Here is a 16488-nt window from a genome sequence, read left to right as displayed (position 1 = left end):
GAGGAATAATGCCTTTTGTCAACAGAGTTCTATTGATAAGAGGCACTATTGCATCCACACTGTGCTTTTTCAAAAGAGAGTGTCTAGGGTCTGTCAACAACGCAACTTGCTTTGTCAACAGAACTGGCTGTAGCCTAGATGCACTCTGTCGACAGAAGCCTGTAGTCTAGATGTACCCTCAGGTATCTGGGGAGCTGTTTGGAGGAAAGGGGGGGGAAGAAGTGCTGAAAGTGGAGTCTCTGGACACTGGTCTTTCCCAAGGTGACCCAGTGAGTGAGACCTACTTGAGCCAGAGGGCCCGGAAAAGGAAATATTGTTAGCTGAAGTGAGAGCCAGGCTGGCAGGGTGTCTCAGAAATCCTCACTGCCCGGTTGCTCAGGTGAGCACAGTCCACACTTAGGTGGCATGGATGTGGGGCCTGATCTTCCCCTTGCCATGGCAGGTAGACTCACTGCCCTCTAGTCACAGCGGCTTCATTAAAAAGTGCCACTTTTCCTGCAGCAGCCATGTTCTGGGGGAATTTCCAAATCTCTGTGTTCTGGGGTATCTTCTGCTAGCACTAAGGGGATGAAGTCTGGGCAGGGCTGTCAGATGGGCGAAGATTCACCTGAGCCTGCAAGATGACTATCCTCTGGGACACCACAGGCATTAATCAGGGACTTCCAAAGACTTGAGCTGGAGAGCCAGACTCACAGGCTCGCATGGTAGAATCCCCTGTGGCTGGGCAAGGAAGGGAGGAAATAACGTAACACCTCCCTGTGTAACACCTGGATACACCCTCTCAAAGGTCCATCTCTGGGACACCTCCTATTGGTCCAGGTTGGCTGGGTGCAGCAAAGAGATGATCACTTGATACTTCTGGGATTTACATTATCTAGTCCATTGTGCAGCCCGTACACACACTCCCACAAGACCACTCCGTGTAGTAAGCTCTGTGCCCCATCTCTACTGGGAGCAATTGTTTACAGGATCTGCAGCACTTACTTTCAGGTTCCAGCACTTCTCTTTCATTCCACTCCTGCTCCGCACAATGTTTTCCCTCTCTGCCGCCCCACTCCAGAAACCTCTCCCTCTGCAGTATTTCACAATACAGATATGATGCAAGAGCTACTGAACATACATGTGAAACCTATATAAGGCCTGTACACTAGTGAAGTTCTCCTTAGAGACAGCCTCAACCAACTCCCCTGACTCTCTCTCTCACACACACACACACACACACACACACACACACGACTCAACAGCCTCAAACTTTGAGGCTATATAAAATCCCAAACATTTTACTCAAACCCCCCCTTTAGCCAGGACACATAGCAGGGTATCAATGCAGAGGTAGAAATCCCAGCTCTTTGGGCTGACCAGGGAATCTCACAAAAGTTACCCACTCCCTATAAATAGGGAGGGCAGGGAGGAAAGCGAATAGCCCTATTTGGTTTACCAAACATTGTGCATTTCCCCTCACACAATGGTGATGGGAAATCTGACCAGGTCTCTGGTGTCTTGGTAGGATATTAACAAGGTTGCTAGATCTAAAAATTGAGCATGGATGTTTCTTGATAATGCTCCCACACTGGAATGCCCAACGACTGGATTTGATCCATATTTTACCACCCCTTGCAAATAATGTAATCATTGTCAGTCTTCACATAATAAGCCTTACTTCAAGTCACACTGACAAACAAACAGGCCCACATACATGGTGATGCAAGATAACACAATCCACTGAGCTGGACTGCAATGCAAATAAAATAATGCACAGCTGAAATCCTGAAGGACAGAACTTCAGTGTGGGGCAACTGTCAAGGGAGATAAAGACTTGTACTGGCTTTCTGGGACATAGGTTAGAATAACTTTTTATTAGGAGCCTTCTGTGGCCTTGCTTTCAAGGCTTCCTAGCGGAGTTAGCCGGGTAGGAAGTAAGTCTAGAGACCTCCCACGTGGGATTCCGAAGTATCTCTTACTTATCACTTCATTTTGATGACCCATCGAGTGCTTATCTGCAAAGAGTAACATTGATCAGAATCGTTGCAGTTGCAGCCTGGAATAGCAGCCACAAGCACAGTGTTATCTATATTACTGCAGTGGCTAGATCGATGCAATAGGGACTCAGAGATTGATGCATCTTTGTGCAAGGTGCTGCATAAACCACACACACACACAGGCGTAGGAGACAGTCCTTGCCCCAAAGAGCTTACAATCTGAATCAGCAAGGCAAAGAAAGAACAGGAGGGGAACCAAGCACGAGTGAAGCAACTCACCCAAGAATACACAGCAAGTCAGTAGCAGAGAACAAAACACAAGTGTCCTGAATCCCAGACCAGGGCCTCTATCCATTGAGGAATTTAAATAAATAAAAAGACTTAAACCCAATCACTGCACTTTGCCCTGAAGTTTGCTAGACTCCAACAGACTGTCAAGGTGTACAAATTAACAAGATAATAAGCCTTGATTGAGAAAGTTCTGGCGCTTTGGAAAGTTCAGGTTATAAGACTATACACACAAAGCCAGTCTTAACCTAGTAGAAGGTAGCACTTTGCAGTGGTAGGAGTACAGCAATGGACGCAAGCACATCTGGATTATTTTCCTAGCTGCGTCACTAGCTTGCTATATGACCTTGAGTAAGTTGCATAGCCCATCGGTGTTTCTGCTTTCCTATCCATAACAGGGCATAATACAACTGACTTGTCTCAAAGGGGTGTTTGTCAGGCTTAATTAAGCTTACAAAGTGCTTTGAGATCCCCAAATGAAAAACCCTAGAAACACGCAAAACATTTTTACAGCTATAGGACTCACTAGTGAAAAATGCAAGATACATTCAGAGTCTCTGCTCTCTTACACTGAGGTACATGAGGAGTAACTCCATTAAGGCCAATAAAGGGACATCAGCATGAATTAGAGGAGAATCATGCCCATAGACTATCAATTAATTTTGTTATAGCTAAATTTCAGTTCATAGCTGAAGTCATATTAAGGGTGTCTGAGAATTTTAGCATAATCCATGAGGCTTTTTTTTGCCTTGTTTTCCCTGAAAACCTATGCACACTGTCAGCCCACAGAGCCAAGCTGGCATCAGACCTTGGTTTGAAGGCAGGACAGATTCCCACAGTCTATGGGGCTGTAAGAGTGGAACAGCATGGGGCAGTACTATGCTTGAAGCAAGGTCAGCAGAGAAGTTTACACTGATGTAAGGACAATGGTCTCCATAACCAAAGGGTCTTAACCAGCCTCTGTTAAGGCTTCTCTCAGCAAAGAAAAAAGCCTGCTGAGATAGATGGTCAGGAAGCATCAAAGGCATATGGCTTTAGAAGAAACCAACATCCACCTCCAGCACATAGGGTGTTTTTCCATCACTCTATAGAGAACTTTACAAACATTCACCAATTAAGCATCACCACCACAGAGTGGTGAGATAGATCAGATCACAAGCTTTGTCATTCCCAGCTCATCCATGGGGACCTGAGACCCATGGAGATTAAAGGACCCACCCAAGGTCACAAAGCAAATCAGTGTCAACCTCACTGTCCCCGCCATAACCACTGGGTACCTTCCAGCCCCCCCAGGCAGGCCAGTGCAAAACTTCGAATGGAAGGTTGCACCCTCCTACCACTACTTCTCTAAACAAAAGCAAAGCGACAAATCAGGTCTAGAAAGACGCCAGGCTCAAGTCACTGGTTTCCTCTCTTCTCTTGGGGGGGGGAGGGGGTGAGTTTTGGGGAAGCAACAGCACCATGAATTGGCACAGCTCTCTCCAGCCCGGCACCGACTGGAGGGAGGGCTGTCACGCCTCCTCCTCGCTGCTCCAGGGGCGCAGCCTTTCCAAACAGGTAGCGAGGCAGGCAGGTCAATGGGAAGCAAGAAGCGTTTCCAAGAAGGGGGCCTGATGCAGCACCCTGGGGGGGCGTATAGAAGGGGGGGGGTGAAGCAGCCGAAGTGTTCAAGGCAGCCAATGGCAGCGATCCCACCGCGCCTCTCTGCCCTGGAGGGAGAAAGCAGCCTGCAGGCCAATGCACAGCCGCTCGCCAGCCCCAGCGCTGAGCGCAGCGTTGCAAGGGGAACGCCGGGTCCCGCGGCTGGCGAGAGGGAGGCTGCAACACGGACCGGGATGCGCCTCCCAGCCCCCGAGCCAAGCGGCGGCATCCCGGGGGAGGCTGCAGAAAGGCGAGGGGGGGGGGGCGCGCTCAATGGCCCTTACCGGGTCTCCTGCTGCAGCAGCCTGGGATGGGGCTGGGGAAGCAGCAAGCTCCCTGCGTTCCTCGGGCTGGCTTTCCCTTTCACTAGCGCAAAAGCAGGTCTGTCTGCACGGCTCCTCTCCCAGCCCCAGCGGCAGCTCGGCTCTGCCCCTTTCGGCCGCCTGGCGGAGCGACAGCCTCCCTCCCTCCCCTCTTCCCCAGCAGGAGGGTTCACGTGAAATAGTCCACGTCAATAGAAAGTCTCCATGACTAACATCGCCCCCCCCCCTACGCGCGCACACACACACCATGGGCGCATTGCTGCTGCAGTAGCATGAGACTGCTCAGGCCTCCAGCGGGCATCTGGGTTAGTCGCCCCTCTCCCAAGCACGTGTCTCTGCTTAAGGAAGAGCTGGGGGGGGCAGGAGGAAGGGGGGGGGGGAATCCTCCTCTTCTACAGTGCCTTTGACAGAAATGCCCACCACACAAGGACAGGGCATGTATGCACAGAGCTATTGAGCAGCCCAGGAGACTGGCACCATGCCATGGCGCCTCAAGATTTCAGGGGCTAAGCACCCACCACTGGGGCTGAGTCAAAAAATGGGGGTTTTCTTCTTGCTGGCAAATCTAGAAAGTCAGAGGGGGAGGCAATTGTGTGTTAGGTCCAACACAAAGAATGTGGCCTTTTTCAGTGGTTTAAAAAAAACCCCACTAGTTTTCAAAACAAAGTCATTTTGACATAACCCCCCCCCCCCCCACACACACACACACACACAGAGAGTTTCATGCTAACGCTTTTGAAACAATGTGGCCCTAGCAACACACATTTGCAACACATTTTGGTATCACCATATCTGCATTTTTCCAAGAGACAAGTTTTATACCAAAAATGTCACTCAGTTCAACCAGCAGCCACATACAGGGCCTTGGGGTGTAGCCCTGGCCTGTAGGGGGTCCTCAAAATCACCCTGGGAAGGATTTTGGGTAGCTCCAGTGATCCTTCCAGGGCAGGGCTACAGGATGTTTTCAGAGCTACACAAGAAGAATTTGCACTGACTGGCCATGTGAGTAAACACAACCAGGCGCAGCAATGGTGGAAAGGGATGCAGAATGGGGAGCTCGAGCCACTGGCTCTATGGACATGGGGATCATTCAGCAGACCTCCCTCTGCCAGGGCACAAACTTGTGCCCAACCCTGACACAGCATAAGGAAGCCTGCACCAGAAACCTCCTTCCCCAGCCTCCATGCCAGACACTAGAATAGTGAGCCAGAATCTCACACCCATGCCAGCCCTGTCCCCCAGCAGCGACTTATGTGGCTCCTTCCAATGCCCAACCTGATGCACCCACAGAGGATTGCTGCTTTTGAGAGTGTGACACCCTTCCCAGAGCTTCCCTTTTCTCTCCCCCCCCCCAAAAAAAAATCAGGAGATCAGGGGAACAAAAAGATCTGCGGTGGACATGAATTCTGGATGTGCACAGCAGCACACAATTCCCCTTTGGCGGCTCACAGCCTGCAATTTCAGGACATTATTCTGACCCTTCCTGACAGCTAGTTGTAAAAGTGTAGCCCTGCAAGGGACCTTGAGAAGCCCAATCCAGCTCCACGCCCCGAGGCGGACTAAATAATCCATCATGACATAAAAGCAGCGTGTCCCAACAAAACCTCAGCAAAGTGCAATGCAGCAGCATCATGAAGACTTACCCTGCTGTCTCAACAGAAGGGGATGAGCCAGTCCTGGCTGTCAAGGCCTTTCAGGGGTTCTGAAAGGTCTTCTCCCAGTAAAGCCGGACTGAACGGGATCGGAGGGCCCCATCCCACGGGGCGGGGGTGGGGGGGAAAGAGGGCTGTTTCTTTGGGGATGGGGGGGGGGGGCAAGAAACAGTAAGTAGCGTCTCAGCCATCAGAACACAATCCTCTTAAAGAAACAGCACCGGGACCGAACACGTGGGGACCCACCCGCCCAGAGCAACCCCCTTGTCTGGAAACTGTCCTGCCTTTTTGTTCAGCAGAAGCTGCCCAGGAAGGGGACACAGCTCTTCCCCGGATCCGGGGGAGGGAGACGTGGCCGGCTGGGCTCTCACTGGAAGCGGCTTTTCCTGCTAACTCCATTCCTTGCTTTCCCTCTGACGCCAGCAGCTCACTCGTTCTGCGAGCCCGGGCGACCTGTACTTACACTGGGCGCACGTGTAAACGCGCCGGCTGGGTTCAGACTTCCCACCAGCCCGGGGTTGCGTCACATGCCCCCTGCAGCGGCTGAGGCAGCATCAGAGAGGCTGAACGTGGATACCTGCTGCATTCTCGGGGGGTGAGTCATGCCCTGCACTCCTGCCATAAAGCGCCGGTTCTGGCTGCAAAAGTGGGTGGTGCCCAGATTAGCATAGGCTGTGGGAGAGTGATTCACAGGCAGCTGAACTCTGCTTTTCTCTCCTCAGCACCTGTTCAATTAGTGCGCTAGCTCCTAAGGCTGCATAGGAGGACAGGTGGTTAGCTGAACCCACTTTGGGGAATAGCTCCTGACTCCAGTGACTTAGAGAGGCTCAGAGATGGGTTGTTTTCAGGAAAAATCAGGAGAATGTTATTGAGGAGAGAGGATGAAGGATGAACTGAGCTGATCTGCAGCAAATCAGCTCATTGTATAAATCCAGAGCATCCACACTGCCCTCCCACTCTTGCGCAAGAAGATTTACAGTAAAGCGTGGGAATAGAGGGCTTCTTGCAGAAGAGCTACGCTCTTTTCTAACAAGTGTAAGCTCTCTTGCGCAAGAGGGCAGTGTCGGAGCAGGGATTTCTGGCGCAAGAAAGCCTTATGGCTAAAATGGCCATCAGAGCTTTCTTGCGCAAGAGAGCGTCCACACTGCCATGGATGATCTTGCACAAAAGCACATGGCAGTGTGGATGTGTTCTTGTGCAAGAGCTCTTGCATAGGAACTCTTGCACAAGAACCCGCCAGTGTAGACATAGCCCAGATGTGCTTGGTACATTGTCTGGTTGAATCAACCACTTTCTGGGGTGCCCCTCAGCATCATTTCACCAGTCAGGTAGGCACTGGGCCAGCTGAAGGGACAAACAGACTCGTGATCAATGCACCGGGTGGGAGCAGGGCTGGATTGGGCTATAGGGGGCCTAAGGCTAATGGGAGGGAAGGGCCAAAGTATGAAGTACGTATTGCTAAAAAAATTATGAAGTCGTCATATTTCTGTAAAATAGGAGGAGAGCTGAGTAGCAGCAGAGACAGCTGGCACCCTGACCCTTGCCCCTTTGTTGCTCCATCCAGCTGCAGCTCACTCAGTGCTTCTGCCTTCTGGAACCCTGTCGCTCCCCCGCCCTCACTTGGCCTACCACAGCAGGAGGGCCTGAAGAATAGAAGGGCCTAAAGCTATAGCCTCATTAGCCTAATGGTTAATCTGGCCCTGAATGGCACTCAGGGGACAGGTTCAATTCCTGGTTTACTACACTTGTCTGGTAGGACCAAAGGCAAGTCCTCAAAGGTAGCTGGTGCCTCTCTCTTGTAGAAAGCAATTTGAGGTAGGCATCTAGCTACTTTCAGGAATCTGGCTTTTTAGTCTCTCTCTGCAAAATGAGAATAATGGTACTTCCTTCGAGCCTCCATCCTTCCTTTCTATTTATACGGTGAACTCATTGGGTCCAGGTCTGTCTTTCATTATATGTCTGTGCAACATCTGGCATTATAAGGGGCTGGTCAGAGTCAAGACCTCTGATAGCCACTGTAATACAACAAAGGTTCCTTCACTGAGGTCTTATTTTACAGGCCTTCTTCAGAGGAAGGCTTCTAAGGCAAAATGAAAACTCACCAAGCAAGGTGCTACTGACTCTACTGAGAAAGCTTTGTCAAGAGGAGCTTTTTGCAATGAAGGGCCCAATCTAAATGCCATGCAGCTTTTGTTTGGGATACAGCCCTAAAACTGGCAAGACACAAAGTCATCTTGATATCCTGCAGTAGGGAGTGCCACAGGTTGGCATCCTTCACCCTGGCTAGGCAAGTGTCCCAATTGATCCTGGTACTGTTGGTGCGAGGCAGAGACAATAGGAGTCAGGGTCTAGTTCTGTGCACTATTCGACTGAAGAGACCAAAAAAAGTTGAGGGTGAGGTGCCTGAGTAGTGCCAGTTTATTCTGAGTAATAAGCAGTAAATCCTATCCTGACTGATGGGACTTAGTCACCATTTCAAAAGGGAAGAGGGCATCTACGGACTCCTGCTTCTCCCCAGAAGGCAGGGGTTGGCATTCATTTTTGCAATGCGGCCACTTAATGAATTTTGGTACATGGCCATGGGCCAGCTCCACTGCTGGAAGGGGGGGTGGCATGGGTTGGAAGAGGCAGGGCTGGGGACTTTGAATTGTTGAGTTGTTTGGGGATGGAGCCTTTGAACTAAAAACACAGCAAAGAGCTCCCAGTCCTGCTGCTACCCTGTTGCCTGGCAGCTGCCGGAGGTTGTTGCAGCTTTTTAAAGGGGTTGTAGCTCCAGCCCCTGCCAGGGTAGCACCATGATTGGGAGTCATGAGCTATTTCAATAGGATCCCACTGCCTGAGCTACCGTCTGGAAATACTGTGGTGTGAGAAGAAGAGTATGAATAGCAGGCAGCCAGATGCAGTCTGTCAGACAGATCAATGCGTTGGGTGGGCTGGATCCGGCCCCCAGGCTGCATCTTGCCCAGCCCAGCAAATCTGGGGTGAATGTAGCCTCTTAGGCTGCAGGATAAAGGATCTGGGTCTCCCCACCTTGAAATTCCTCTGGGTATTACAGGGCTGATATCCTCTGGGTATTACAGGGCTGATATAACAGCCCCTCACTGCTCCTCCCCTTTGTGTCCTTGGCATAGAGGTGTGCTGGGATACAGCCAAACTGCTCTCACCTCCAGCTCTTCTGGGCTGAGGAATTGGGACTCTTGCAGCCCTTGTACACATTAGAACAGCTCCAGTGGCTGCTTTGGGCTGGGCAGCCCCAAGGGCTCAAAGATGCAGGCGTAGCATACAGCTGTCTTCTCCTCTGGGACGTGCACGGCCCTCATGGGCTGTGGCTGCTGAGAAGTTCGACTAACGGTCAGGGCCTCAGACTGTGAACCAAAACACTGATCCCCTACTGGAGGGTACAGAGCATGTTCTCACAGCCCTGAAATTCATGAGAGTTACTCACCCCCTACAATAGGAGAATTCAAGCTGGAGCCCTAACACTGGAGTCTGTCTCTGTTTCAGGCCTGTCATTGTTTTCCAAGGACACATCATGTGTGCCCTAAATTCTTTACAGTGGATGAGAAGCTGGATACGAGGCAACAGTATGTTCTTACTCCTTGTAGCCAAAAAGGCTAACGGCATATTGGGGTGCGTTAGTAGGAGCATTTCCAGCAGATAGAGGGAAGGGATTATTCCCCTTTATTCAGCACTGGTGAGGCCGTATCGGGTGTACAGTATTGTGTGCAATTCTGGGGGGCCTACTACAGAAAGGAGGTAGACAAATTGGAGAGAGTCCAGGGGAAGGCAACAAAAATGCCTATGAGGCTGGAGCACATGACCTATGAGGAGAGGCTGTGGGATTTGGGCTTATTTAGTCTGCAGAGGAGAAGGGTGAGCAGGGATTTGATAGCAGCCTTCAACTTTTGAAGGGAGGTTCCAGAGAGGATGGAGAGAAGCTGTTCTCAGGGGTGACAGATGGCAGAACAAGGAGCAATGGTCTCAAGTTGCAGGGGAGAGGTCTAGTTTGGATATTAGGAAAAACTGTTTCACTAGGAGGGTGATGAAGCACTGGGATGGGTTATCTAGGGTGGTGGTGGAATCTCTATCCCTACAGGTTTTTAAGTCCCGGCTTGACAAAGCCATGGCTGGGATGATTTAGTTGGGGTTGGTCCTGCTTTGGGAAGAGGGTTGGACTCAGTGACCTCATGGGGTCTCTTCCAAACCTATCATTCTATGATTCTTTAGAACCTTCTGTGGCTAAGAATAGGTCAATAGGTTCTACTCTGCTCCACCCATTTCTTAATACCTGCCCTGAACATTTAGTTATGCTTTTGCCAAACCCACAGGTCAGCGTCACCAATGTCAACTATCTATCCAGTAAACCAAATTTCAATCCCTAGAAAATAGAACAAATATTAAGAGAAACAAAAATCTGTAAAAGACGATAGAATAATGGAACCACCCTTCTGGCAAAATTCAGAACCTCTAGCTGATCACTGGAAAACTTCTTGCCTACTAAACCAATGGGCGTATGTTATATATTGATCAAAAGCTTCCTCGGAGAGATTTTGCTGTCAATTCCAACGGTGTAAACTGAGAGTGATGCCAGTGGAGCGACTTCAGGTTTGCACTGGTATGTGCCTGACACTGGAATTTGTCTCTTGGTCTGTTGATGTCAGAGGTGACTTTTGTTTACATCCGTCGGCTAACTGGTGACCCACTGGGATGACTGGCAGCAGCACCTAATTTGTAATGAATGAGGTTCTGGGGCTCAAGCAATTTTCTTAATTCATAACTGATGCAGCAAGCGCAGAGATGCTGGAGCTGTGAATAGGGATGTGAATAGTTACTGGAAAAGCTCCCCACCCAACTTGGGCAGGGGGCTGCTCCAGCCCCACAGGGCTCATTGTGGGCACAGATGCTCCAGCCGGCCAGAACAGGCCCTGTCCGTGGTGGTGGTGGAGGGCACTCCGGTCTGGGCGTAGCATGTAGGGGGTGGGGAGATGGTTCCCTGTCCATTCCCCTGTTAATTGGCTAACCGGTTAGATATTGCATTTAATGGGTTAACTATTATGGTTAAACAGTTAACCGAATAAAGAGGATTTTACATCCCTACAGTGAACTGCCAAACCTAGAGATATTGGGGCTAAGCCCTGGCACCAATTAAGCACTGCCTGGCAGATCTTGCCACAATGGTAGATTTACTTTTTGCAACTCTCTGGAGTACCAGTTTCTTTAGCAAAGCAGAGATGGTGGCAAGCAGTGTTTAGCCAGTGAAGTTTCCTGTTGATTTTTTTTGCCCCTATTTTTTAATTGGAACAGATGGAGTTTGATTTTCTCACAATTATCATGTGCTGAGAATAACAGCACTTAGATCAATGCTGAGGAGGCGGAAAGGGACCACAAGACAGCCCTGCAAACGCGCTTACAGGCTGGATTTGGCTCTGTAGAAAAGCAGCATGGTATGCAGAGCAAAGACAATTGGCATGTGAGTTATTGATCAGACCCCCCTCATGTGACACACCAGGTGAGCCATACACAGCGCGTGCTTCAGAAGCACAGTAGTGCCAGACAAATTGGATTGCTTCTTCAAATCGAATTGCCTTACTGAAACCCACGCTATATTCCATCCCCTGTGTTCCTAGTTCTCTGCTTAGCCCTACCATTCAGTGCAACTGCATGGGCAGTGAATTTAGTCCTGATTTACATCCCTGGAAGTGAGAGCAAAATCAGCCTCTCTCTCAAAGACTTACCTCAGCAATGAATCCTGCTGGCACTGTCACGTGGATTGAAAACTGAGCAAATCCAGTTGGAGAGCTATAAACAGCAGTGTATCAAGGGAGCAGCGGCAAGCATAGCTGTTAAGTCCTGTTTATTAGTTAACAGTTTGGGTGTGAAACAGCATATTAATGACATTCAGAGCTGATGCTGAATTTAGTGGTGATGTGGACAGAGAAATAGTACGCGGGGACTTGGGGTTTGAACCCATACCCACTGAAGTCCTTCTGAATTCTTCCCATTACTGTTCCTGAGCTCTGGGTCAAATAAGTAAGAAACTAAGAGAGCTGGTCAAAAACTGGGTACGTTTTTGTGAGAAACGTGTCTCTTCTTTTTTACTGGAAAATACTGAATTTTGAAAAAAAATTCTAGCAGCCCTAGAAATGAAGCCTCAGTGTGGGAGAATGCAAGCTAACTGATCAGTAGGGAAAGGGACCACTAGGCAACAGGAAGGAGGGACCCGTGGTGAGGACATGATAAGAGATTGCAAATATTTGAGATGCCAGCACACAAAGGAGGGAGAGGAGTTAGTTATCGTCAAGGGCTTATGGCCAGAAGTGACGGGAGGTTGTTAGAACAGGAAAAAGGAGGCTGGGCAGAGCAGGAGGAAATACAGTCTAGAGAAGTGGTTCTCAAAGCAGCAGTCCAAGGCTCCCTGGGGCAGAGAGCAGGTTTGTGGGGGGCCGCCAAGCAGGGTTGGCATTAGACTACCTAGGGCCCAGGACAGAAAGCCAAAGTTCCACACCTTGGGGCTAGCTGAAACAATGCAAGTTTTTTCATATGGTTGATGGATTTCCATTCCAAACGGCTAAACGTAGTGCCTTGCATGTAGAACAGTGATAGAGATGCAGCCGTGTGACCAGACTAACTTGGGGCTGAAGCTGAAAGCTGGTGTGGGCTCTAGTCAGGTGTCCTGTTTGCTGCCCCTAAGGCTCCTCCTGGCTTTTGTATGCAGAAAAGCAGTTGTTGGGGCACAAGTGGGCCATGGAGCCTTTTTTGTATGCTGGGGGGAGGGGCAGAAGCCCTGGTGTAGAAGCTTTTAGTCCCCGCCCTAGAGAGAGAGATGCACACCGAGAAGGTGGGAATCATGTACATGAAGCGCTTTGAGATCTTTGTTAAGGTGCCATGCACTTTTAAATGCTGTAAATCTATTTGGCCACATTTGGTTCCATGAATTGTGCTCGGCATATACACTGCCCCGAGGACATTATTTTTTATTGCAGTTAGGGATGTGAATGGTTAACCTTCACAGGGGAGGCTTTCTGGTCCCAGTTAAGCAGTGGGGGCTGGAGCATCCCCTCTCCAAAGCAGGGGGGACACCCTAGCCACAGTGAGAGGGGGGAGTATTGGTTAACTGGTTAAACATTATAGTTAACTGGTTAACCAATTAAATAGGATTTTACATCCCTAATTGCAACTGTCATCCAGTGGAACAGATGTACTTTATGTACTTTCATTTAACAAGCAAGGGATTAAAACGGTTCTGATTTAAAGCATTCCCTTCATACTACAGGCATTGGTTTTTTTGGGGGGGGGGGGTTTGGCTCCACCACATAAAAAGTCAGCCCATTTCAAGCTGGGTCTGAAACCTGCATGTTGCAAGCATCCCACTTCCTCTATCCGCTGAAAAGAAAAGAAAAACCGAGGAAAGAGGATGCATAGTCAGCCAGTCCTAAGCTGTTGCCAAGGTTTCCTGTTCTAAGCGAATGTGAATTCTTTCTTCTGACTGCCTAGAGAGAAATTTTAAACCATTCTGTACAAAGGAAAGCTTAAAGATCAGTAGCAACTTTGAAAAGGATTTGATTTTTCTAAAGGGTGTTACTGTGTTTAAGATCATCGCCCTAAAGTTCTTTCCACATGTGTCCATAGGCACTGAATCAGACCATAAATGTTTCAAGGGAACACTGTCAGGTCAAGCTAAGGAAAAAAAAATGGATTCAATGGGTTACTTGTTAAGATTTTTGCCCTCAACAGCTCATGCCTGTAACTTACACACTCAGGCCATGTGTACTACGGGGTTTTTCCGGGATACCTTTTTCCGATAGAACATTATAGTGTAGACATAGCCTCAATGTACATTAAACATTCTGATTTTCAGATTTCTATAATTCCTCTCTGTAAGCTCCCCTGAGCTCATCCTTTCTCTCAGTAGCAGTGCCCCTACCCCCAGCTAACTGTCAGGAGAAAGGATGATGGTGTAGATCAGGCATTGGATGGGAACTCAGGCAATGCAAGTGTGGCTCTGGCACAGACTCTGTGTGTGAGACCTTGGGCAAGTCACCATCTCCCTGGGCTCAGCACTATACGGGATAGTAGTCTTTCCTTTCTCCCTCCTTATGGCCATTTAGGGCTCATCTTCACTGCAGGGCAAAAGTCAAATTAAGCTACACAACTTCAGCTGTCAATTGTGTAGCTGAAGGAGAAACAGCTTAACTTGGCTTTTGGCACTGTCTACACAGCAGGAAGTCAAAGGAAGAGTGTTCTTTCTTCAGCTTCCCTTACTCCTCATCCACTGAGGGTTACTCCTTATCCAGTGAGGGTTACAGGAGTCAGAATAAGAAGTCCCCCAGCTTGACATTATTTTGAAATAACGCCTTGCAGTGAAGAAGCAGCGTCTTTGGGACAGGAACAAGATCTCATACTGAGGCTACATCTACATTGCAGGCTTTTTGCGCAAAAGCGCATCTACACTACAAAAGCACATTGCAAAAGCGGCATGCTTTTGGGCAAGAGAGCGTCCACACGTCATGGACACTCTTGTGCAAGAAAGTTCTGACTGCCATTCACAGAATGGCCATCAGAGCACTGTGCCTTTTTCTGATAGGCTCTTTTTGCGCAAGAAACCCCTGTTGAGTGTCCACATGCACCTTTTTGCGCAAGAACTCTTGCACAAAAAGGAGTTATTCCTCGGAGAAAGATGTATACCTACACTGCAAAAAGCCTTCTGTTCTGCCGTTGTACTGTAAATTTCCTTGCACAAAAACATGCTTGTGTGGACACTCCATGGGTTTTTGCGTAAAAATGGCTGGTTTTGCGCAAAAACTCTGTAGTGTAGACATAGCTTAAGAGTATGTGTAGTACACAGCACAATGCCTCCAAGGCTCCTGTAATAAACCCCAGTTGGCAAGACCCCCAGGAAAGGAAAACATGTTAAAGTCTAGCTCTTGTATCGCTTAACTGTTAAAGAGCAAATAATAAATGAACAATAGCAAATATGTTCAAATAAAAACCATTCACCCAGCCTCAGGACTGACCTGTATTTGTAATAGGAGTAGCACCATGTTACGAGTTACTTTAGGACAGCTCCTACCCACAAGCATAGTGCACTTGCAGGAAATACAGTAAACTTCCGATAATCCGGCACCTTTGGGACCCAGGGAGTGCCGGATTATCAGATATGCCGGACTATTGGAAGGGGGGGCTATGAGGGGTCTGGGGTGGGGTGGAGGGATGCCACCTCAGACCCCTCATAGCCTCCCCTTCCGATAGTCCAGCTCTGCCCCAGGTGTCCCTGATTCAGCCGCTGCTGGTCAGTTTCAGCAGCGGCTGAATCAGGGACGCCTGGGGCAGAGCAGCTGGGGTGCTGCCGGGTTGGTCCGGTAGCGCCGCCCCTTGGCGCTGTGAGATCAACCCGGTAGCACCCCAGATGCTCTTGGGGACACCTGGAACAGAGTAGCTGGGGTGCTGCCGGGTTGGTCCTGCAGCCCCAAGGGACAGCACTACGGGACCAACCCGGCAGCACTCCAGCTGCTCTGCCCCCGGCTTCCCAGATTCAGCTGCTGGTCAGTTTCAGCAGTGGCTGAATCAGGGAAGCCGGGTGCAGAGCAGCTCCAATTGTCCGGCTGCCCGGAGCACTTCTAGGTTCCCGATGGTGCCGGACCATCAGGAGTGCCGGAGCATTGGATGCCGGACCAATGGAGGTTTACTGTAAACAGTTTCATTACCCGTGTTAAACCTAATGGATAGATCTAGGCAGTCCGGTAAAATGTGATTTGTACAGGGGGAAAACCTGTCACTAAAAATATAAAGGCATGAAAGCTCTCCATTATTTTTCCATTAGAAATTCAAGTTCTCTACACTTTATTTTTTCCAGAAGATATTATGGATAACTGGAGAACCAACGCTATTATAACATCTCAGGAAGCAACAAGATGAAAGCTGATTGAGGGAGAAAAAATTGATTTGGACTCTCACATCTCTTCATTTTTCAATTTCATTTTTTTCAACTTATTCACTTTCAGTAAGTTTTGGGATACTTGGGAAATTCCAGAAAATTGAGAGGGCCAATATTCATTAATGTTATGCCAATATTCAAAAAAGGCATGGGTTATAGGCCTCTTAGTCTGACAGCCATCCCAGGTAAAACAATGGAAAAGATTATAAGAAATTCAACTGATAGGGAATTAAAAGACAGGAATATAATGCCCTCAACCTAGTTTTAAGGAAAATAGGCATTGCCAGACAAACCTGATTTCATTCTTTGATGAGGTTACAACTTTGCTCCATAGAGGTAATTTCATAGATGAAACAGACTTAGACTCTGGAAGGCATTTGATTAAAAAATAGGATTATACAGGAACAATAAAGCACATTAAATGGATTAAAATTGGTTGAGAGATCTCAAAGTAGTCGTCAATGAGGAATTATTGAATGGGGGCATTTCTGGGATTGCCCCCTATTCAACATTTTCTTCAGTGGTCTGGAAGTAAATATAAAAGCAATCCTGGTAATATTTGTGGAGGATACAGAGATTGGCAGATGGGTAAGTGATGAGGACAGGGGTTTCCTGCAGCCTGGGCTGGTTTGCTTGGTAACCTAGACCCATTCCAACAAACTGTGTGTTAA

General features: G+C 48.8%; 1 protein-coding gene and 1 long non-coding RNA gene across 4 annotated transcripts in view; one reads left to right on the top strand and one right to left on the bottom strand.

The window, feature by feature from the left end:
* The window catches only part of SLC25A22 (solute carrier family 25 member 22), a 93739-nt gene extending 87254 nt beyond the window's left edge, over positions 1 to 6485 (bottom strand). Inside the window, exon 1 of one of the 3 annotated variants that reach the window (XM_006114865.4) lies at positions 6347 to 6485. The gene's annotated coding sequence lies outside the window, so the exon portion shown is untranslated. Of the gene's footprint in view, positions 1 to 4192; positions 4352 to 6167; positions 6289 to 6346 lie in introns of those variants that run through there. The other 2 variants (XM_075928251.1, XM_075928250.1) reach the window with 2 other exon arrangements.
* Positions 6342 to 16488, top strand: part of LOC112544435 (uncharacterized) — a 57410-nt gene continuing 47263 nt past the window's right edge. Inside the window, exon 1 of the long non-coding RNA XR_012903686.1 lies at positions 6342 to 6478. This is a non-coding gene — a long non-coding RNA (uncharacterized LOC112544435). The remainder of the gene's footprint in view (positions 6479 to 16488) is intronic.

The sequence above is a fragment of the Pelodiscus sinensis genome, chromosome 4 (genome assembly GCF_049634645.1).
Source record: "Pelodiscus sinensis isolate JC-2024 chromosome 4, ASM4963464v1, whole genome shotgun sequence".
Taxonomy (NCBI): domain Eukaryota; kingdom Metazoa; phylum Chordata; order Testudines; family Trionychidae; genus Pelodiscus; species Pelodiscus sinensis.
Note: the sequence above shows the minus strand (reverse complement) of the source record. Positions and strands in the feature narration are given on the sequence as shown.